Consider the following 24982-nt stretch of genomic DNA (forward strand, 5'->3'; position numbering starts at 1 on the left):
CCTCGGACCTGACTGAGACAATGGCTCCCCGGCACCCATGGGGAGAGATGCCACAAGCAAGCGAGAACGTACAGTGGTCTGCGTCCTGGCAGTTTCACGGGCCTGGTGTCCCGGCTCCGACAGCTCCCGCCGTGTGCATGGAATTTGGAGGTAAACCTTTCTCTTAATCTGCCATTAACTGTGATGTTTTCAGCAAACCAACCTAAGGGAAAAGGGCAAGTTTCGCCGTGATCCCCACACCGGGTTGTCATGGATAGAAAAGCCCACCAGCTACAAGACCGAAGGCAGACCTGCCGTGCCTGCAGCTTTGCACACACTGCTTTTAGTCTGCTTTATGCACATATTCATATATGTAATCCTCAGCCCCTGCCCCACATACCCACAGTAGAAACGGTGTGTGTGTGTGCATGTTCTCAACAATCCTTCACTCATGCCTGTACACGCCTGGCTGATGCATCTCCCCCACCCCATGTTCAAATAGTCATCTGAGTATTGTATTAAAGTTCAGGTTTACTATCACCATTGTGTCCGACTGTTGCCTCCTCTGCTGCCCCAGAACCTCCTGCCCTCCACCCTGCACACTGGCCATCATTTCCTTCCTTCCCACAGCACCATGTTCACCACTGGCTCTTTTCTCTGCTGCTTCCTGCCAGCGATGTAGTACCCACATTTGTGTCTTCACTCCCCACCAGAGGCCCCACACCTGTTGCTGCTCATGCTATTCTGTTCTGCCCTCTTTCCCACACTTGCCAATGTTACCTCACCAGCCACTCCGTACTCCCGTGTAGAGGAGAGGTGCCATGAAGGACTGTAATTCTCTAAATCTTTGAGTCTTCAACACTTTCAGTGTAGTCAGTGCTTTAGGCTTGCTTCTGTACTGCCACAGAGCAAGCCTAAGATACCAAGCATTCCAGAAGACTAGGTTTCAGATAAGGGAGAACTTTGTGTATCATTGTATGAAACCACTGTCATCACATAGTATTTGAGGAAAGAAAAAGACAAATGTCATCAGCCAATAGGAGCCTTAGGAATTGAATTGTAGGTTCCTATCTATACCCAACAGACACTTTTCAGGGAGAATAATGTAACAGCACTGCTCGCATTTACATTTCCTGCACAAATGCACACGTGAACTCTTCCCTAAATGCACAAAGAATCAGCGAGGACAGGTGTGCTGGCTCCAGGTGCTGGGGACTAACATGATGAGGACAAGCTAGGACCAGATTCACTTCCTCCAGCAGACAAGACAAATTCTGAAGATGCCAGTACAGTAAAAAGGATGTTTCTGGAAGCAGGTGGCCACTTCTGTACACTTCTTACCCCGGAACAAACAAAAGGTTCAACTTGCCTCTCAGGGACAACAGAGCAAATGGCACATTTTCTGGACCACCTGTAGGAACCAGGGAGACTTCAAAGGAAACATGTTTGGATCCTAAGTGTTCCTTATAAATAATTCTTTCATTTCCCCAGTAAGTGTGAGTACTGCAATGAATGAAGTCACAGAACTTTGTGTTGTTTAAAGTGAGACAGCATGAAGCTCTTTTGTCACGGCGCTAAAAGAGTATTGGCAGTTAGAACAAACACGGTTAAGATGATCAGGAGACAAAGAAAAGGCTGATTTTCTGGACAGACCCCATTTACAAAGAGATAGCAAAAAAAAAGAAAAAAAAAGCTGACCTGACTGTGTAATCAGCTGGAACAACAAAGAAAGCTGATGTCCAGTGTGAGAATCCTTCAGGAAATCCAAATTCAAGCATTCTGCTGTGGTTAAAACTAGATCAACAGTTGATAGGCTGAAGGTTATTTAGACATTCATTTCCCCCAAACGAGAATCTTTATCATTCAGAGCAGTTTTTTAGATTAATGACCACAGGCCCTATGTATATGTCTAGGCAATTTTAAATGGTACTTATGATGATGAAAACTACTAAAGCATCCTAGTCTAATTTCTCATCTAGTTGGAGACCTATCTTAAAGTTCCTGAAGTCCACTTGAAATAAAAAGAAAGAAGCATTACCACAGACCCACCAAACAATTCTATTGTATTTGGTCTCTGAGGATGAAGAACAAAGGCTTAAGGCCCCACTGACAGCTGTTTGGTGAATATTCTTTTGTGATGCATAATTAATAAGACATTTTTTTTTCTTTTGAGTCTGCAGAATTTCAGGAAAATCTGTACTCCAGAATAACCAGATGGTAAATTCTCACTGATCATAACTGTGTGTATGCACATGTGTATGTAGATAGTTGTGTGTGATATAAAAATAAAAACCACTTGCAACACAGCAGAAAGCAAGGCATAACAAAAAACAACTACTATCCTAGGGATTAAAAAAAAACAACCTAGGTTTCAGGTTCAGAACAGGCTGTTAGCTGAATAGCACTTGAAGCTACATAAAAGTGGGGGGATGAAGAAAGCATCTGCCTTATGGCTTTAACCAAACACTACCTTAGCCACAAAGATGATAATTTCCAAGTTTAATACAAAGTGAAAGCAAGAGTCACACCCAACACACTGGAGCAGCGTGTAACCTGTCCCTGTATTTACAAGGCCATCACTGTACTTTCTACACCCAGAAAAATTACAGACTTGTAGTTAGAGAAGGCAAAAGACAAATTCCCCAAATAACATGGTGATTTGGGGAAACAAAAGGGAAATCTAGTTTTTCCAAATACACATCAAATTGAAGCTGTAATTATAAACAGGTTAAATAAGATGGTAATGACAATGTTCTTTATTATTTGTGCTTAACAAGGCCAGGTGCCACACTTTATTAACACACTGAATACATATCATTTCATAGCAATCCCATGAATAAGTCAAGTTATCATGCCTTTTATAAATGAGAAAATGCCTTTTACTTTTCTAGGAAATCAAATCTAGATTTTTCTGGCTCCAAAACTTACACTCTTAATTGTACAGTTTACCATCTCCTAATGCATTTTACAAGTGCGGTTAACATGAAAAGAATTTCAATTATCTGGAGTCATTAGGACGTAGCAAGTAAGGAAGTAATATTATCATACATAATACCCAAGACCACAGACTTTGGTGCCAAAATGTACACGTGATTTGTAACAACACTTAACACATTGCTTTATACTGGAGATTAAATCAGATAATCTGTGTAAAGTCCTTAGCATAGGCCTAGAATGTAGGTAGCACTAAATAGTTACTTTCTGCTGTTACCATCATAAGCACATAAGCATGACCTCATTTCTTATCTTGAAATGTAATTCAGAAAATAGTTCTAACTTCAGATGTCAGGACACGAAACCAGCTGTTTAACTTTTGCCTGAATTACACACATTCAGCAGAACTCTCTCTGGTCCTGGCACCCTTACGTTTGATTGTAAAGGGAACATGTTACGTACATGCCTAGAACTCCCTGGGTAACTATTACGAGTATCTGATGTAACTCTGCTTATCATCTCTTATAGGTCATCACAACATGCTCATAGCTACATCTTCACTTTGAGAAAATACAGCCCCAGGTAATTTGTTCCACCCTGGCAGTTACTGAATCAATCAGTCATTGACATTATTTTACATAAGTGCCTCTCCTACTAGGATGGAGGAAATGTAAAGGGCTGTCTTTCTGGAGGGTAACTGAGCCAGGGGTATTAAATATATGCAGATTCTTTGCCTCCACATCTCTACTTCTGTAAATTTATCCTAAGATGATAATTAAGAGAATGAGCAAAATTTCACTAAGGTTGTTCAAAATGTAGTAATAGTAGGGGAAAAATCCCTAGATTTCTCATAACAGCATGTTGATTAGATAACTTATGTTATATATACAATAAAAATCTACCTGTAAAATTGGTGCTGTAGAAATACATTTCATTGACGTGGAAAATTAAGTTCAATACATTAAATACAGCTTTTACTTACTTTTTATAGATATATATATTTGTTATTTACATTTTTATATAAATAATGCATATATAGAGTATATATATATGGTATACAATATATGTAGTACCATGTTTCCCCCCAAATAAGACCTACTCCAAAAATAAGCCCTAGCAGGATTTCTATGCATTTGTTAAATATAAGCCCTACCCCAATAATAAGACCTAGTGATGGGCGCGGAGAGTAAGACATCCCCTGAAAATAAGCCCTAGTGTGTCTTCTTGAGAAAAAATAAATATAAGACAGTGTCTTATTGTTAGGGAAACATGATATATACATATATAATATATGTAGGTATATAGAGTGTGTTATATATTTTTTAAAGTCTTGAAGGTGATGATTTGTGATGTGGTATCACAGAGATTTTTCCTGTTTTTGTTGGCTTTCTTTAGTTTTTTCTTTTTTATTCATTTTGCTTAATCTATATTTTCTAAATCCTGCAATGAACATGTATTGCTTGAAGAAAAAAGAGCCGTTGTTTTGTTTGCTTTTTTAGCCTGCTATGTTCCCAAGGATACAGGAAACTATTCTTGAGGTATGCAGACCAAGAAAGGATTATAAAAATACTCACCAACTTTCACATCATGTCTGTCTCATGTGAAAGGCAACTAAATTACCCAACATTTTCTCTGTCTGCTGTAGAGAATAATAGCAAGAGCAGAACCAATTAGTAATCTCTAATTAAACTCTGGGTCTTGCCAGCTGCTGACTGAAAGGATGTTTAATCACAAAAGCCATCATGGTGCCGCTAAAAAGTCCTGAGATGGGAGGGGGAGACCTGAGCACTTGGCCTGAGCTCACACTACTCACTGTTACTAGGAATGAGAACTTGGGCCGTTCACTTTGCCTATGGATCTTATTAAAATAGGATCGGCAGACAAGATGATAGCGGATGTGTCTTTCAGTTCTGAAATGGAATAACCCACTAGCCAGACAAGATTCTGAAATGGTAAAGAAAACGCGAGCTAAACCCATGGGCAGCCAAATCAAGGCACTGCGCAGAGCTGCATCATGAGTGAGCTGCAGTTCAGACACATCCCCTCCACTCCATGTCCTTCCTCAGTTCTGTTTGAAGCTCATGCAGAGGGGTCTGTCAACAGCTCCTTCTTTGTATTTCTAACTCTTCTCCTGAGCTATCCCAGAACTCCTTTAATTAGACAACATCATTGAAGTCACCGGCATTTCTATCTTTCCATGTTCCTATTGTGATTGAATAACTCTTCTTATGGTTAGAACTTTCTTGTTCTTATAATGGGGAGAGACACATGGACAGCCCTCTACCTCTGCCCACTGAAGGCCATGGAGGACAAATGCCCGGGTTCTCTTCTGCCTTTGGAGCACCCAGCCCAAACACCAGCTGTTGGGGCGTCCCAACACCTGTTTCGTACTTCAGCCTCAGTCAATTGACCAGAAAGCCAGGAGTGACAGAATCATCAGTGTAACAGTATAAGCATCTCACAAACTGGCTGGAAATTCCTGAGGAACTGCTTCTTTATGATCTTAGAGATGGCAAAAAGTACAACTGGCTATAAAAAGGACTAAGCAAAATGTATTTCTGTAGGCTGGGACTGCTGGCACAAAGGCACACCAGCCAAAGAGAGCAGGGACTCTCTGTGCTCTAGTGAAAAGAGAGAGTCATTATTTAGTAAAGTTTTTGGCTCCTTTTCCCACTTAAAGCTCTCATACCAAGAAAACATAAGCAATCAATTTCTTCAAATCAATCTTGGATAGACCATTAGAAGATAATAAAGAGAAGTATGTGAACATAAGGTCTCCCCAAATAACTGCTGCACCCCTCCCTTCAGGCATGGTTCATACTGCCAAAGGTCAGGTGATTACTATACTGGCAGTAAGTTGCACTAGGTCAGAAAGATTCTTCCTGCCTGGTTTCTTGTGGTTCAAGGCAAAGGCAAATAATACCACTAGGATTTACCACCGAGACTACTGCTAAACTACAGCAAATCGTCTATGTCAAGACATTAATAGGAAATGTTCCCTTTAATTGAATTTAAGCTTATTGAAGATTTACAAGGCATTTGACAAGAGCAAGGTTTATAGAATGAGGTTTTATAATCCTATGGATTTTACAAAGCAGCGAACTAGCCTCATGCAGTTTTCTGCAGAAGTTTAATTTACTGCAATGATTTGTGCAATTTAAGCAAACTAAAAGCTTCCAGCATGTTTTTCTACCATATACCAACTTTGAAATTAAAATTACAAAAAGAAAGGTCCACAATAAAAAAAAAAAAGTCTTCTTAAGGTAGCAGCTTTCACTCTTAAACTCTTCTCATTAAGGAAGCCAGTCAATTTGGATTTTAAATTGATAAGAAAGAACATTAACAGGTTAATGGGACTTTTGTCACCGCTGTCATTTCTGTGGAGTCTTCCATAAGGAAACTCTGGAGCTGTATCTCTGGGTAATCAACATATACAAAAGCTAAAACCAGTTTATTATAATGAGATCATACTGCCCTGACAGGCATTACTGGGAAAATAAAAGTACAACCCTTTGGAGAAGAGATCACAGCATCAGCATTTACAGTGCAGTGTTCCTTAGCCTGGCTCGCAGAACGCCGAAGCCCCAGAAACTGAGGAGTAGTAGCGTCAGGCAGTGACATGATAAATGTCGATGACAAAAATGGTGACTGCTAAGGGGCAGAAGAAAAGTCACAGAGACACAAACCAGGTCTTCACATCGCCATAAACTAAGCTGGGAAGGCCAGGAGCATGGAGGCGGTATGGGCAAATCTGAGGCCTCCCTGCCTCCCAAGGATCTCCTAAGCAGCTGGCACCGGGGCTGGGACTGCTGTTAGGTGGGTGCAAACGAGCCCCCAGGGTCCCTTCCACACTCCCATCCAGCTGAGTGGTTTGGTGGCTCCCCCTGGTTTTAAACTTCCTTTCTCTTCATTACCTGCTGGTTGTGGAACAGTATTCTAGTTGGTTTGCCAACTAAAGTTGCGGCTTTCCTACCCAACCACCACAGGCCACGCAGCAGCGCACCTACAGTTTCCCGTGGTGGTGAGGGAACGGCAGGTCGGCTGGAGTGCCGACCTCCTGAGCTTGTAAAGTCTGTGTCTTCAGCATCTCGGCTTCCCCTCCCTCTAGCCTTCACCCCCTCCTCTCATTCCCATCTTTCACTTCTAGATGAGTTTTCCCAATGCCCTAAACCTTGTATCCTTCACTCACTGGGATATGTTATAAATTACAGGGAGATAGTCTGTTGTCCCTCATGGGGCTGTTTGCATCTCAACCAGAGTAACATTAAAGGGGGAATACAGCTACAATGTTAGAATTTCAGGTACTATTAAATCCTCCAGGGGGGAGTGTGACTAGGGCCCTAGAGCTTTCCAGCAGCCTGAAATCACACCCAGACAACTTGCCCTATTTATGTAGAAGGCTGGCCTATATTCCTCTTTAGGGAAATCAAAATCCCTTAGTTAGGGACCCAGCAATCAAATGGAAATGGGAGGCACTTCACACTGGCCTGTAACTGACGATTTACTTGCATCCTCACTAGACTACAAGTTTCTCAAAAGCAGAGAAAAATGAGTGGCACTTGTGGCTCAGTGAGTAGTAGGGCACCAGCCCCATATACTGAGGGAGGCGTGTTCAAAGCTGGCCCCGCCAAATTGCAACAAAAAAATAGCCAAGTATTGTGGCGGGCACCTGTAGTTCCAGCTACTCGGGAGGCTGAGACAAGAGAACCGCCTAAGCCCAGGAGTTGGACATTGTTGCTGTGACACCATAGCACTCTACCAAGGGTGACAAAGTGAGACTGTCTCTTAAAAAAAAGCAGAGACCAAATCTAATTGTCTTTACTTTTCTAGATCCCAACATAGCGCTTTCTATCAAGTAAAGATCAATTTAAAAAATGAAGAAAATCAACTAAAAACCCTGGCCTAAACTGGAACAATTTGAGCAAAGAATAAAGCAGTATTGGATTATAAGCCCGAGTATAACATAATTAAAAAATTTATGAGTGAGAAAAGACAAATCTACTGAAGAATTCTAATAAATTATGTACCCTAGAAGACAGAGAGAAAAAAACTCCCCACTCCTTAAGTGTGGACTGTTCATAGTTATCTCTTTCCAAAGAGTATATAGTGTGAAAAGAGAATATAGTAACCTTCCAGGGGAGAAATTGGAAAAACGCTCTATCAGGCAGGTGATCAAGGTCATCAGCAGTCATAGGTCACGTCAAATAGGATATAGACTTGACCTGATGAGACAAAGTGACACTTTATCTCTGTGATCTCCCCCCACTCCAGTCTATTCATGAGAAAACATCAGACCAATAAATTCCATCCTACAATGATAGACCTGACTAGTATCTTGGGAAAATCATCTAGATCATCCTAAATGAGAAACTTCCAGAGCCAAGAGGAGCTTAAAGGGACATGACAACTAAATACATTATGGTCCACTGGATGGGATCCTGGAGCAGAAAAAGAAAACTCAGAGAAACTAGGGAAATCTGAATAAACTATGGACTTCACTTAGTAATAAAGTATCAATCCTGAATCATTAATTGCAACCAACGTACCACACTAAGATGTTAATAATAGTGGAAGCTGTGTGTGTCGGGGAGGGTGTAAGCGAGTGCTCTGAACAATCTCAACTTTTCTGTAAATCAAATACTGTTATACAAATAAAGTCTATTAATAAATCAAATAGAGGCAAAAAATTAAAATAAAAAAGTGTTCATTTGGTGCCCTTGCTTTTCTTATGGTTATCTTTAAAGCCACACATAAACAAATAACTAAAACACTTTGGCAATTTTGGATTGAAAATTCTTGTGAGAGATCTAATAAGAGCAAGATTGCTTCCCACCATGTCAAGCCCAGCACAGCACTGCAGATTATCATCAGGAGAAGGAGAGCATCCTATGTTAGGATATACTCAGTATTACTCAGTATACCTGAGTACTCCACGGGTACTTCATTTCCCAGCTTCCCTTGCAGTTAGGCTGGGCCATGTGGCTAGTTCTAGACAATGAAACCTGAGTGGAATGGACTGTGGCATGTGCCACCTCTAGGCCAAGGAAGTGAAAGGTACTTGTGTCCCCAACCTCCCACTCTTCCCTTGTAAGTTTACCTTGGAGGCCTTGTGTGTTCCAAGGGTTTCACTATAGATCAGTGGTTCTCAACCTTCCTAATGCCGCAGCCCTTTAATACAGTTTCTGTGGGTTGCGACCCACAGCTTGAGAACCGCTGCTCTAGATGGAGGAGGTGACATAATCCAAACAGGACTTTACCAGAGTGAGGAATAAACTAAACTGTGTTAATCCATTGAGACTTTGAGTTCATGTGTTGAAATGGCCATGGTTATTTACCCTTAAGTACCAGTAATTGCCATTAGCAAGCACACATTCCTTCCCAACCAACAGTTGGAAATCCTAACATTTCTCTGTAAGCTTGTGGGTTTCAGAATACTGCTACTTACCACAGGCAATGGTCCAATAAACCAGAGAGTCGGGAGTCTGGTACAGGATGCGGTAAGGAGCCACCCGAGCGCTGGAGTCCAGCACGACGTCAAGTGTACCCACCAGGAGGCCTGAGGGTGGAAAACGGGGAAACAGGTAAGGATTTCCTCTGTATTTCCCCAAATTCCCAGGGGCAGTGTGAATGTGCCTTCTGTTGGTTTTCCCAGCAACCCCATCTCCCACTGCAAGACGCCTTGACAAAATTTCGTATTAGATGTGATGATGCTGGCTCTACACTACATGCTCCAACAGACTCCAAAGAAACCACAAGCTGAAAAGCAGACCACTGGCTTCAAAACTATAGAAGGTGACCAAAGCTCCTAGCATAGTCCTCGGCACAAGGTGTTTATAAAAGCCTGTTTAAAATAAGAATAAGCAAAATACTGAGCACTCGTATGTTGGGGTGTCTGCTTTACTCACATTATTCCTGATGTGTTTTTATTTTCCCCTTTTCACCTAAGGAACAAATCCTTAACATGAGTAACTAGAAAATCACAAGAGCCAGTCAGGTATACCTGATTCAGTTGTCCAGGCTGTCCCACTTGTTATTTTAATCTGTCCCACTTTCCTTTTGTATTTAAAAAAACTAGTATAAGTCAGCTCAGCCAACACTAATTGAGTTCCTATTATGTGCAAGTCTAACCCTGTGGGCATAAAGTTGGAAAAGCACAGAGCCTACCGGGCATTTATAATCCATCAAGCAGTGCTTTAACATTGGGTCTGGGAGAGAAAAACGACCTGGACTCAGGAGGATCTTCCCATTTCAACAATGGAGTGCTTTGCCATTTGTGACATCAATCATAATAACCAGGGGTGACAGACCTTGGTCCTGTACTCTGTAATAATGCAGGAATAAGGTGGAGGATCAGGACACACACAAAGTTGATTTCTTTGAGTTTGGAACGTCAATGGGCCACTTATCCACCACTGCCCAGGCCCTTGGGGAAACTCGTTCACATCTTTGAAGTCCAGACAAGCCTGGCTACCCAGAAAATGAATTTAGGAACTTCTTTGTGTGAAATACAAATGCCCAGTACACCAGAGCTCACAGAAGAAGAGGCAGTGCCCTCTCTTTCCAAGAGGGAAGTTGACATCAAAAGTGCATGAAGAGCAGAAAGCAGCTTAGTGATCAAAGCTGGAAGGTGTCTCTAACGAGAAGTCTACTCAGGACCTGGCTGAGGCACTCCAGCCCTGAGCCGCACAATCCTGTTTCTCACTGAGCAGTCCTTTTTCAATATGCTGAGCCACATTTTCAGGTACAGAGATGACAGCAAAAGGATTCTGACAGCACTGTCATCAGTGCAAATTTCTCTTTTAATTGCCTTTTAACCACACTGCACTGGGATTAAACACCAAACATCTTCTATACTTTTCTAAAATAGCACAGATGCACACACATGTAATTCTACAAGATATAATAAACCAGATCCTTTAATTGGAAGGATGAATCCAAGAATCCCATAATTTAAATGCCCTAATGACTCCAAACCTAGATGGAACTCAGCACTGAGCAGGGCCTGGATACAGAAAGACCAATTGGGAACTTAGGCCAGTTGAATAATTTTAAGTCAAGACACTTTATTTCCAAAGCCTTGATTTTCTCAGTTGCCAAATGAGGACAATCACTCCCACAGGACTGTTTCTGGAGACTGAAGATAATAGGATGTAGGGGTGACAGGCTTCTGGGAGTGAGAGGTTAGGTCCCGTGACTAGAACCTCCCAAGATGTACCTTTAACTTAATTTTACTTTTATTTATAATTCGTGTTTATTGAGATAGATTTGGGATGGAACTGAGCGTGGTTAATGATGAGAGACAAAGGCTAAATCCCCCAGCCTGCCTTGTTCTGTCACTGTTGAAACTAAACAGCACACTGAAATGCACCAACTTTAGTGCCCATAGCACGCGTCTCATGAAGTCGTATTGAATCAGGGCCACAGGTTTTTTTTTGAGAGAGTTTCACTCTTTCACCCTGGGTAGCTGTCTTCATAGCTCCCAGCAACCTTAAAGTCTTGGGCTCAAGTAATCCTCCTGGCTCAGTCTCCATAAATAGCTATGCTATTTTGTAAGAATGTATTAAGGTTTTGCTCTGGCCACACCAACTAGTACCCTGATAAACCCAGGACCCCAGACACACTTCCCTCCTCTCTGACAGCCTGGAGTCAGGGAAGGAGCTATGAACTAGTCAATTCCGGTTCAGAAGAGCTCAGTTCCAGCTCTCACTTTGTTGTACCTAGCTCTGGGGGATGGGACAGGCCATTTAACTTGCAGCTTTGATTTCCTCAGTTGTAAAGTGATTGTAATAGCACTTGCCTTCCTAAAACAGGGTTATTAATCAAGAAGCCTACATGAGGTAGACCATGAGGAAGTCCTACAGTTGCCCTTGGTCTTTGTCCAAGGGCAAGGAATCCATTTAGATTAACTCCAAACCACAGTGACCATGAGCTGACCCAAACACACCAGGGGTGGGAGGTGGGGAGAAAGAAAAACACCTGCTGAAGTGGAAATTAACTCATTCGCTTGCTTTGGCCTTTAATGCGTATGAAACGCATTAAAAATAAAATTCTTAGAGCTCGCAAAGTTTTCCAGAGGCATAGATTTCCACATAATGTCCCACATATGTGTGTTTTTGTTTGCTTTACTGTGACTTGGGTTGACTACAAAGATCTCTAAATATTTTTCATTTTCTACGGATGGACAAGCTTATTAATAAAAAAAAGTGGAAAGTAATGCTAGCTGAGAAAAGTGGATTTCCTTCTACGCTAACTAGATGTACGAATGCATCACTGATGATTATTGAGTGTTTATAACACCTCTCTTTTCTTGAATCAAAAGAAAAAACAAAAATGCTAAAACTACTGCAAGTGTCACATACGTTGCTTCTAAGCTACAGAAACCCTTGCCTGTGTTAGGGAGTTGCAGTCAAGGATTAGCGCAGTTTCTGGCAGAGTGTTGTCATAGACAGTCTGCTCCAAGGGACAAGTATAATTCACTGGGCAGAGCAGTGGACAATGCCATCCTGGTTCTAGAATACTTCTGTCCTTGCCTGCCACTTCTTAACTCTAAGACCCAACCTGCTGCGCCTCAGTTTCTCCACCCTTTAAGGCTCCCCAAACTTATGTACTCTATAACATAAAAGAGGAAAGCCTTCGGAAAGGGCCCAACCCGATCCACACATTTTGATCATCACAGATGTCTTCAATTTGCAATCCATCCCCGATATAGACTATCCTCATTAACAAAACCTCTGGTGTCCATCAGAGGTAAAGAAAACTGGATTGCTTAAAGTAGATTCCCCAGAGTGAGGGTTTCTGATTAGATGCCGGTTCTAAGTATCCATTCATAACTGGCATCACCAACGTCCACTAAGATACAAATGAAAACAGATACATACTTACCACAGATAGCATAATATCGGCAAATTAAATAAATTAATTACTAAAGTAAATTACAGGTAGTATGATGTTGGGATATTGCATTAGGTGCATTTAAGTGAGAAAATTTTTGCAAAGAGTCCCTGAAAACTTATCCAAACAGAAAGTAGTATGTGAATTGAGATATGCTGTTGGCAAGTCGAATCAGTAATACACTCATTCCTCACTAGCCCAGATGTGCTGCCCATTGCAGCACTGAGCAGGCTTTTCCTTCCGCTTTAATGCTGGGCCTGTCTTAACTTCCACTCTTCACTTCCCCCACCTCAAATGACAAACTCCCAATTGTTCAATGCCGCCTCTTTATAATTCTACTCTCTCCCAGTTTTCCTTCTGTAACGTCTACATCTTGCCTTGCTCTGTCTTCTTCCTTTCTCTCCAGTTTGGGGGCTCCTCTATGGCAGCATTTAATTGATTCTTTTGGACCATAGGCCCTGCACTTTGCTTGGAGCCCTGAACACACATTTGATAAATAGATAAGCTAGGTACTTTTTAAAAAGCTAAATAACAAATGATCAAGGTGGTGCCTGTAGCTCAGTGGGGAGGGTGCCGGCCACATACACTAAGGCTGGTGGGTTCCAACCTGGCCTGGGCCAGCTAGAACAACAATGACAACTGCAACAGAAGAAATGGCCGAGCATTGTGGCGGGCACCTGTAGTCTAGCTACTTGGGAGGCTGAAGCAAGAGAACTGCTTAGGCCCAAGAGTTTGAGGTTGCTGTGAGCTGTGATGCCATAATACTCTACCCAGGGCAACAGCTTGAGACTGTGTCTCAAAAAATAGCGATCAGGGTGCTTTCTAGATCGTACTGATACAAGAAGGCAAGACTTTGGGAAAGAAAAAATACTCCTATTCATAGAATACTAGGAGGAGGGAAATCTGGTCTGGAGAATCAAAAAAAAAAAAAAAAAAAAAAAAAGGAAGGAAAGAAAAGAAAAGAAAAAAAGCATCAATTAGGGTTTTCTTAGGAGCCTTATTACTCATACCTCTGAAATCACTGTCAAAATACTGAACCTTTTCATCATTTCCCACAAAAAGCACTGTTTTAGCAGCTGCTCTAGTCAGCTATTTCTGGTGTTAAACAATCTCTGATTGCCTGAGATAACTAAATCTAATTATGGCCCTCAAAATAACTCTTCTCTGCATCAACCTATTACATTAGTTGGGGAGCATCTTGTAACACAAAAATGCTGTGTTCAAGGATATTCAGAAAACACTTGACAAAATTGGTATTTTAAACCTCCCACTTGGTTGTGGGCACCAGAGGATGTGAATGTGGTCACCACTCCACACCTAGAGCACTGCCAGGGTCCTGGAACCAGCAGGCAGGCCACAGCGCTGCAGGGGGCAGGCCACCCCCTCCGTGTGGGCGAGGTGTGTGGGGAGAGTGCTGCACACTGAAATGTTCTTATGGAAATGACCAATCCGTCTACAAATGATCTTGAATAATTTAATGCTAAACTGGAAAGGATCCTACAGATCCCTTGGCCTCCTCTACTCCTTCAGCCGTGAAACCAGGCAGAGACGGGGTAGAGATCTATGAAGACCACAGCAGAGTGGCCAGGTGGTCAGGGGAGTGGGCTCAGCCTCGGCTCACAAACCAGCCAGTGCCTTCTCTGTGCCTCCAGCTTCCTGATAGGAACTAACAGTAATTACTCCAGAGAATACCCTGTATGTACCAGCAACACTGCTTAATGAAGTCTTCAAAACTATAGAAAAGTATAGGAAATTACAAAAGACATGTATGGCCACTCTGATTTTAACATTTACTGGGGGAGGTCTAAGGCAGCTCTACATGAACCCCTCTCCCCACAAAGGAGACAAAGGAACTGGTCAGCCCCACCTCCAAAGTTTCACCAAAGGACCCTAGCAAGCTATGAAAATTGCCTACCCCTGCAGCCCCATATAAAAGGGGTCTCTAACTGCCCCTGGTCACAGACGCCATCTTTGCACTGCCCAGGTGTGTCACCCTCCCTTTTCAATAAACCTGGTCTGAACATCTCTACTCCGGTCTTGTGTCTGGGCACCACCACTCACACCTTTAAATATTGCCTTATCTTCTTCAGAACTTTTTCTTTTTAAGCAAATGTAACAGTGGAGGTTCCTCTGCACTCCCTCAATCCTATTTCCCCTTCTCCATCAACCATTGTCAAATTGTTTCATATTCTTTCCATCTTGGTCCTTATACTTTTCCTGACCCAAATGTAAGTACACATAGCTAGATTTAACACTGATGGGTATTTTATGGTTTACTCACTTAATAAGCTAACCTGCAACCTATTTTTCTCACCCAGTAATATGTAAAATTTATCCAGGTTATACTAGTAAATCTGACTCATTCATTCTAAATATATCTATTTCACTGTATAAATATACTAATGCATACTATAACTTACACATTTCCCTAGTAAATGACACTTAGATTTATCTCCAAATTTTTCACCATAATATACACTGTAATTGTATTCTGTGTCCATGAATCCTTAAGCATGTGAGTATATTTCTTCAGAATGGAAGTGTCGTGTATTTTTAAGCCTTATTAGATATTATGAAACTTTCCAAAGTGGCCAGGAAAGTGTGGGAATATCCGCTTCTCCATATTTCCGACAGTATTACCAGATTTTTTTAATGTTCACTAATCTCAAGAGTGAGAAATGGCCTCTATTTTTGTTTAAATGTACATTTCTCTAATTCTTAGTGAATTTGAGTATCTTTTTCAGTTTGTTGGCCATTCCAGTTTGCCTTTCTATGAGTTGTTTCTCCTCCTGTGCCGTGCTGTGACATTTGCTAAGAGGCCCAAGTTAGACATTCAGAGTTTACCACCTAAAAGTTTCCACTAATATATATGAGATTGCACTATATGAGATATGAGATCATATATATAATATATAATGTATAATCAATATATAATACATGAGATTTCAATTCATTTCAGCAAATATTCACCGACCTTTCTGAAGCCAGAGAAGCTTGGCTTCACTTGGATCCACTTCTTTATACATCTTCTTTATGAATGTCAGAATTTTTTTATCAGTATTTGCAACCTGTATGCATCACTCCCAGGTCTGGCTTGCTATCCAGGAAGACAGGTTTCTGTTCATCACCTGCCACCACCTTGTTCTTTTGCCTGCTCCTCCCTAGATATAACTGATATGCTCCCTGGAAGCCTCAGAACTAACTGAGCTACATGATATCAGACAGAAAGTAATTAAACAAAACTAGCCGGACCCAGCTGCGGACTGACACAAACTCCCTGTACATCATAATATTTAAACTTCTTTTAACAAGGCTTGTTTGCTTGTTTTTAAACTTTAAAGCCTTCAAGGCTTTGCATAAGGGTTTCACTTGATCTGAAATGTTCTCTCTTTTTTCTCTTCCTTGCAAACTTCTTCTTCTTCTTTCTTTTTTTTTAAGAGACAAAGTCAATTTGTCGCCCTCAGTAGAGTGCTGTGGCGTCACAGCTCACAGCAACCTCCAGCTCTTGGGCTTAGGCAATTCTCTTGCCTCAGCCTCCCAAATAGCTGCGACTACAGGTGCCCAGCACAATGCCCGTCTAATTTTAGGTGCAGTTCAGTCAGGGCCAGGTTTGAACCTGCCACCCTCAGTGTATGGGGCCGGTGCCCTGCCCACTTAGCCATAGGCGCCGCCCCCTTGCAAACTTCTATTTCCCCCAATATCCAGGTCAATGACACCTAATGCATGTTTTCTGCTTTCTCCCAGAGTCCTCCCTCCCTGTACTCTCAACACCCAAGCCTCCATAACTGCTCTCTTTTCTGGGCTCTGCCAACCACCTTGCACATTTTATTTCTCAGATAACTATCACATTGTTTCCCACTTCAAAATTGAAAAAGTGCAGTTTCCTCCCACCAGACTGTATAAGTACTGCCTTATCTATCAAGGAATTCCCAAAGCCTGTAACACTGTTCAGCCCATTATGCTGAATATTTATAATATGGACCACGGAGGTTTCAATTTGGTAACATTGGGAGAAACCAAGAATCATTTTCTGAACTTTTCATCTTCATGCCAGTTTCCAGGATAGTAAGTTCTAGTAGATCTGCCTTAAATAGTTAAAACTGTCTAAAAATCTTCCAACAAAGGAGACTGAGACTTGAGAAAAAAGTCCGACAATTCCATTTCAAAAGAGCATGAAGCAAATCAAACTTGTATCTGGCACTGTTTACCTTGGGAAATCAACTTCTCTAATTTCACTGGTAATTTTTCCCTTTTTTCATAAATATTGCGATTTTTCTAGAATTAAGTTGGATCGAAATCAGAGATATTTAGGGAAAGGAGAAGTCTTTCTTTTCTCCTCCTTTGGGAAGTAAGTCTAGAGATTAGCAGTTATTGTCAATAAACAAGAAAACCCAAAGATTTGATTAGCCATTTGAAACCCCTGTGCTCAACACACAGATTGGTAAATACTGCGTTTGCACCCCATACTGGCCAGGAGAGGCTCACTTCTATAACTACAAATGCAACTAAGTTCAGAGTGTCAACACAAACAACGTGAAGGTAAGTGTGGGCTATGTGGGCTACGTTATGCAGGAATGCAGGTGAGAGCTGCCATTTATGTAAGGAGGTGGGAAACTGGGAATGCTTGATGGAGCAGGAGATGGAGGCAAAGTATTTTTCTTTGCTTTATGAGCTCAAAGAGTATTATAGTTATTCTCAAGTACAGGCATTACTGGCTATAACATAACACCTGTATAAGGGAAAGACGCCAAAAGACTTCAACCCTTCCTCTCAAATTTAATAAGCACATAACTAATCCCAATACTGTTACTGCACAAAGAGGATCCAGCTGCCTGTCACTTTCAGCCAGATGTAGAAACGGGGATTAGAGCTAAATGAGCTTTGTCATCAGAAGTCCAGGTATTCTGGAGAACAGGGACAGTAGTCTCTCGAGTCTGTTCTGCCTCAGTTACAATTCTAATAGTTTTTATAATGAGAAACAAATAGGAATTAACATCAAAGTAGTCTCCATGCTAACAATGCAAAATGTTTAAACAACAGAGAGGGAATTTTCACTTTAACAAAATATCTAAGAGAATCATTATAGGAAACATCATGTCATCAAAATCACTTTTACTCTACTAATACCACAACACCAATTGTCCACGTGTGACTACGTCCTCAAGTCTCCTGAGATGAACATCTTCACAATTATAGAGAAATCATAACTAGGTAATCACAGGGGAAGGATGTGGGAAGAATGTGAACTCGCAGACGAGGTTCACTGCACTGCCTCAGCTTAGCTTCTCACGCTCCATCTTGTAGGCCGCTCCTCTGGCTCCAATACTAGGATTCTACCTTCAGTGTAAACTTATCTCAGAGAAGTTATAATGTATTTTCATGAGTATCAAATGATCGCCTATTCCTTCCATATCTTTAGATGAAAATGGTTTCTTAGTATCCTATATCCTCACTCAAAGGTGGGAGCTGCCAAAAAAAAAAAAAAAGTTCACCTCCTGGCAGTGGTTCTCAACCTTCCTAATGCCGCGACCCCTTAATACAGTTCCTCATGTTGTGGTGACCCCCAACCATCAATTATTATTATTTTGAATGATAATAATGAGGAACTTTATTAAAGGATCGTGACATTAGGAAGGTTGAGAACCACTGAGCTAGAGAGTAGGAGAATGGTGATTACCAGAGGCTGAGAAGGGAATTGAGGGGTGGAGAGAAGTTGGTTAATGTGTACAAAAATACAGTTAGACAGAAGGAATAAGTTCTAGTGTTTAATAGCACAATATGGAAATTATAGTTAACAATAACATTCTATATATTTCAAAATCTAGAAGAATTGTTATGTTCCCAATACAAAGAAAAGATAAATACTTGAGATGACGCCTATCCCAACTGCCCTGACATAATCATTTTGCATTGTATGCATGTATCAAAATATCACATATTCCCCCTAAATACGTACAACTATTATATATCAATAAAAACAACACCGGGCTGGGCACCGTGGCTCATGCCTGTAATCCTAGCCCTCTGAGAGACTGAGGAGGGTGGATTTCTTGAGCTCACGAGTTTAAGACCAGCCTGAGCCAGAGCAAGACCTCCTCTCTAAAAATAGCTGCCGTTGTGGCAGGCACCTGTAGTCCCAGCAACCGGGGAGTCTGAGGCCAGAGAACTGCTTGAGCCCAAGTGTTTGAGGTTGCTGTGAGCTGAGATGCCACAGGACTCCACAGAGGGTGACAAAGAGAGACTCTGTCTCAAAAATAAATAAATAAAAATAAAACAGTATTAAAAATGGTTTCATGAACAAGCCTACTATGGGATGTCATCAGGCCTTCTTCAACCCTTCCTCTCAAATTTAATAGCTGCTTCTCATGACACCATTTAGCTGTGCTTATGTCTCAGCTGCCTTCAAAGATAACATTTCACTTGAGGGGAGGGAGCCAGGCTTACCCCCCTCTCCAAAAATATACGCACACAGGAACTCACCACTGTGGAAAGCTGAATTAATGAGAATCTAGCAGTACAGCAAACACATCCCTGAGTGTGTCCATCAGGACAGTGCTTCTTAAGCCATGTGTGACGAGAAACCAGTTTTTGTTTCTTTGTTTTTCAGTTTCCGACCTGTTATAGTTTCATACGTCTATAAAATATGATGCCCATGAAATACTAAAATATAGATACAATATGCAAAAAGATATAAAAATACAAGCCTCCAATTGTTTATTATTAAATTTAACAAATTGCTCTACTTCCTAAATGCTTAATTGCAATCTCTGTTCTTCGCTGGAGGCAGACGGATAATGGAATAGTTTGAAAACTGGGACTTAGAATAGTATTGAAGAGGGGATGCCTTAGGGCAGTCATTTTCTCAGGACTATGTTTATTAGAATTATGTGTACACATTTAAAGGGAGCATTCAATTCTGTAACTTATTTGGGGAAAATTATTATTTTCAAAATGCAAACTAAAAAAAAACTCAACTAAACCATTTCTCAGTGGAAGGCAAGACTACGTGAACGGAGAGGGCGTGAAGGTTTTTGTTGCACATTTATCCCCCAAGGGGCACTGGTTTAAGAGTGCAAACCATTAGGTGAGGAGCCCTGAGAGCCCCTTGTCTCATTTTTTTTTTAAAGAGGCTAACAGGGGCAGAATGATAAAGCTAAACTACATAATTCTATGTAGACATTTAATGCCCTGTTCTCCAATCGTACAGAGCCTCCAGTCCGTAGTATTTCAAACACCAAATCTGGATCACAGGGTCTTTGAAATTCCTGCTTATAAGTACCTGAAAAATTAAAGCTCAGCAGAAAAGAAAGCAGCCACAACTTTCATATTTTCCACCTCAAAAGACAAAGCAAGGGCTGGGTTGTAACTAAACAAACAGAGCGGAAAACTGGAATCTGAAGAGCATTTTTTCTGTATCCAATTAGTGTGTGCAGCTCAACCCTCCCAAACACCCTCCAAGGCCACATCTCCCAGAAGCTGCGCCCTTCACTGCAAGTCCTGTTCTGAAAGCCACCACGCATTCTCCTGCATAAAGAGAGAGCAGCTGGAATGGGTTTTTCCTTCTCTTTAGGGTGGTGTCTGGGGAGGAATAATTCAGATTTGTTTTTATGCAATATCTTTATGCCCTCATCAGAACCAAGTCCATAATGCACAGGGCCTAATATAGAAAGGAAAATTCAGGTCCCCTTGTTCAAAAATTCTTCAGAATTTTAAGACTGAGGAAGTGGAATATTAAACTGAGGCCAGGGCCCTTCTGGCAGCAGGTCCCCATGGATAGGCTACACACCTTGGGAGCCAGCCTGACCCAGCAGTGTGCTGGGAAGGCATCCCCATAAACAAGCTCCCTGATATCAGACCTCATCTAGGATCCACATCTCCTCTGATATAGGCCAATGAGGCCAAGGAGGTGAACTTAATCAAAAACACTCTAGGCAGCGGTGTCATCCCAAACCTCAAGCCCTCAACTTTGTATCAGCAAAGTAGACCCTGTTTTGTTAGATTTACAGCTGTTTCCGTTCCTGTCACAGGAAGGTACGTTGAGTCCAATGTTCCTGTATAGCAGTGATTTGTAACTGTGTGCCAGGAGAGGAGCTTAGGTGTGCTGTGAAAAGTTTTAAAGATCACTAATTATTTTCAAAAGAAGTTCAAAACAAAGTAAGTATATTGCTTTTATGCTTTTTGTTTGTTTTGATCAACATAATTTAAGTGTACGTGGAAGTTTAACTATAAGGTTAAGTGTGCCATGAGATAAAAAAGGTGGCAAAACGCTGCTGTAGAGGCAGGTCTGAAAACCTGAAACTGACAGGTCAAAGCTAGCCAAGGTCAGCCTTGACAGAGGAAGAGAAGCCCTCTGGGGGCTGGTGGGAGTAGCCCATCGCTATAAAGCCCAGCCCTGTTTTTGAGAGATGTGCCATGTTAGGGTGAAATCCTCAGCAGGTGCTCTGCTTGGGATGAGGAAAAAATTTCTCTAGGCCAAGATTAGGATGTAAAAGTGTAAAATACAAAATATTTTATATTTTAGAAGAACACAGAGGGAGTGAGAGAAGGAATGATGGGGACAAGAAATGGTGTGGCACCCCAAAGAAAGAAAGGAAGTATGGCAGCACTGAGGTCCAAGGATAGCTGAAATCAAGGAGGACAACGCAGGAGACAGCAGCCAAACCCATGAGGTGCCGTGGATGTGAATGCTGTGCCCAGTTTGTTTGTCCAGGCAAGGTTGAAGACAGACCCTTTTCCAGGTGTTCCCAATCCTGAGGCCTGACAGTTCATTTCCCATTGTTCCTGAGGACACTCAGGAACACTTTGAGGCTAAGGAGAAAAGTTCTAGAAGGCAAAGGAGCTGGTGAAATGTAAAGAGAATTTATATTTCCTTTTGGTCTGTCAGGCTCCTCAGTAGTTTGTGAAAACAGAGACCCACGTATGGTGGGAGGGTGCAAGCAAAAGAGAGAAAAAGCAGGCAGAGAGAGACTGATTTATTCCTCACTGAAAAACTGTGAGTTAATAATTTATCATTTTACTATAAAGACAGACTGTCCTTACACACCACATGAATCCACTCCTGGACACCTGGGAGGGTGCCTCCCAGACGCTCTCTCTTAGAAGGCCACATTTGCAGGAGCCTAAGATACTGACTCTTCCTCTAATTTGTTATGCACACTCTTATTTAGTACATCTGCAAATAACTGAGAGCATCTATAAGCTAAACAACTTGATGATAAAATAAAATTATAAAGTAGAAACAAGGGTGAATTTAAAATTGCATTTAGGTAATGAAACAGAATGTGTAAATAAATTATAGTATATCTATGTAATGATATATAGCCATTTAAAGTCAGATTCTCTAATTACTAAAGGCATAGTGAAATGCACCTACTTACGTTAGTGAAAAAAAGAGCGCAAAACTAATTCTGATCCTGAATGATCCCAATTGGTCAAAAGAGTATAACATCTACATAAAAAATTACAATGTATGTATCATTTTTAAAGATAACAAAAATAAACATAAATATTATCACTGGTAGGAGAAATGATAATTTTGCTTTCTTCTCTATGCTCTTCTGTGTTTTCAAAAATTTCGAGTGTGCACTTAATACTTTTACTAGGAGAAAACAATTTTTATAATTACTTTCAACCTTACTCTTTGGCCTTATTTTACTCAAAGAGAGATCAGGACATTAAGTAAATCGTTGGTTACTATGATTATAAGAAAGCTGCTACTTCATTACAGATAGCCACAAGTTAGAAATCTTCTTGCTAGAATGAAACATGCAAGTGGAGGGTTCCAGATGAGCGGCTTCTACAAAAACATGCTTCAGGGGAGAGGGGCCTGGTTTGTACATTTTAGGAACTGTTTTGTTGGAAGTTCATTTTTCCCTCTGGTATAAGAAGCTCATCGATGCTACCAACTGATGGGTATTCACATACGCCCCATCATACTGCTTCACCCAACTGTAGGCACTGGGTGTTTAATATTAATAACTAGCATACCTTAAGTTAGGACATTTATAGTGTCAAAATGAAAACTACAAAATTCTAATGAATCAAATTGATTTCACCATTTTCATTAAATCTGTAAGTACCATGTGTTGCCTTTAACTGTATTTAAGGAAGACCAAGAGAGAGCCTGTCTGTGCGTCTGTGGACAAAGGACATTCTGGAAGGACATACATTAAACTGTTAATAATGGTTACCTCTGGGGAATGACACAGATATGGGAAAAATCAGAGACTTTGACTATTAGAACTATATTATTAAAAGTAATTTTTATACTGTTAAACTATATTTCATAAGATTTGGTACTCATAATTATTTATAATGTGCATGTATCATAATAAAGTAATAATAAAATAGCTGACATAGAAATAACAAAATATTATAATGCAGATTCTACTATAAGAGTTGATAAATATGAAACTATGTGACCAATCAGCTCCTGTTGCTCTCTGCAAAGGTCACCGGCTGGGGGGGAGCGAGGCAGAGTGTGCATGATACAGCATGAGGCTGCCTTGGGCTGCCTTCACAGGGGACTCCGATTAGGGCAAACACAAAGGGCTAACATGTGGCTTAGGATAAAGAGCTGAGGCAGGCCAACCACAAACTCTCTCAAGAATTAGAACTGAGAAATGTTAGGAGAAAAGCCAAGTAGCTAGAGAAGAAGATGCGGTAAGAATTCTATCAAAAAGGGAGTATCGCAAGCAAGGCAGGATACCGAGGCAGAAACATTTGGGGTGAAGAAAAGACAGAAGCCTGAGAAGGACAGCCAGACCCCGCGTCCATAAGAAATAAAAAAAAAAGGGGCAGCGCCTGTGGCTCAAGGAGTAGCGCGCAGGCCCCATAAACTGGAGGTGGCGGGTTCAAACCCGGCCCTGGCCAAAAACTGCAAAAAAAAATTAGCCCAGTGTGGTGGTCTGCCTCTGATGAGCAGGAGGACTGCTTGAGCCCAGGAGTGTGAAGTCGCTGGAACTGTGATGATGCCACTGCACTGCACTCTACATTTCACCTGGGAGACAGAATGAGGCTTCACAAAGTAAATATATAAATAAATATGCAGAGAAACAGACCAGGATATCAGGAGATCCTAAGCGCCACTTCCCTCCAGCTGTCTTGCCTCCAGTCAGCCTTCCAGGCCTTATTCCAGGTCCCAGGCATCATGAGGGAAAAGCCCAACTATTTGAATTCAAGGTAACTCAAATGAGTGTGTGTTCCTCACAACCCGAAGTTCCCAACTAAACCTCTGACCCACGCCCTTGGCTCCAACTAGATGGGCTCTTGGAGTAAATGTTGCCTTCTACACTAGCGAGCCTGTGTTATCCAGCGAGGTGTCAAGACATTAACAGCAATTTAATAATATGCTTTCCAGTCTTGTATCCAACTATTCTAACACAGATAAAAATAGTGGCTACAGAACTGTAATTAAAACAATCACGCTATTTACAGGGGAGCTCAGCAGCAGCCTGCCTTCATTATGGGAGCTGTGTGTGACCTCCCCTCTCTGAGGACATGCAACTCGGCCTGCACTCCCTCCTCAGAATCCCAGGCCTCCTTCAGCCTTCAGCCATGTGGGCAAGACTGAGGAACATCTCCCAGAGAAATTTCAGTGTATGATGGATGAAGTGATTCAAGTGAGAGTAACCTTCGCTTAAGAGCCAGATAAAGCCTTAAAGAGAAAAGTGAGCTGGGAAGACCTGAAAATAAAAGGAACACCACAGCACCAACAAGGAAGAGCAATCAAACAAGGAAGTCTGGTTCAGCACCGTAGCTCAGTGGTTAGGGCTCTGGCCATATACACTGGGGCTGGCGAGTTCGAACCCACCGGGCCTGCTAAACAACGACAACTACAACAACAACAACAAAAATAGCCGAGCATTGAGGCAGGTGCCTATAGTCCCAGCTACTTGGGAGGCTGAGGCGGCTAAGGCAAAAGAATCACTTAAGCCCAAGAGTTCAAGGTTGCTGTGAGCTGTGATGCCATAGCACTCTACCAAGGGCAACATAATGACTTTGTCTCAAAATAAAATAGAAAAAAACAAAACAAAACAAGAAAGTCTGCCAAAGATGGTTTGACTCTGCAAAGCCAGGTGGATAGTAACTAGTTATGCCCTTATTATGTCAAGGTGTCTATTGTAATACTACATCTTATCTCTCCTCCCCTCCCCTCTCCCCTCCCCTCCCCTCCCCT

General features: G+C 41.6%; 1 protein-coding gene across 1 annotated transcript in view; it reads right to left on the reverse strand.

Annotated features, from left to right (window-relative positions):
* The window catches only part of TBC1D9 (TBC1 domain family member 9), a 69751-nt gene extending 60288 nt beyond the window's left edge, over window positions 1-9463 (reverse strand). Inside the window, exon 1 of the mRNA XM_023513460.1 lies at window positions 9359-9463. The gene's annotated coding sequence lies outside the window, so the exon portion shown is untranslated. The remainder of the gene's footprint in view (window positions 1-9358) is intronic.
* Window positions 9464-24982: the final 15519 nt, after the last annotated feature.

This window comes from Otolemur garnettii, unplaced genomic scaffold (genome assembly GCF_000181295.1).
Source record: "Otolemur garnettii isolate 467f Iridium unplaced genomic scaffold, OtoGar3 scaffold00041, whole genome shotgun sequence".
Lineage (NCBI taxonomy): Eukaryota > Metazoa > Chordata > Mammalia > Primates > Galagidae > Otolemur > Otolemur garnettii.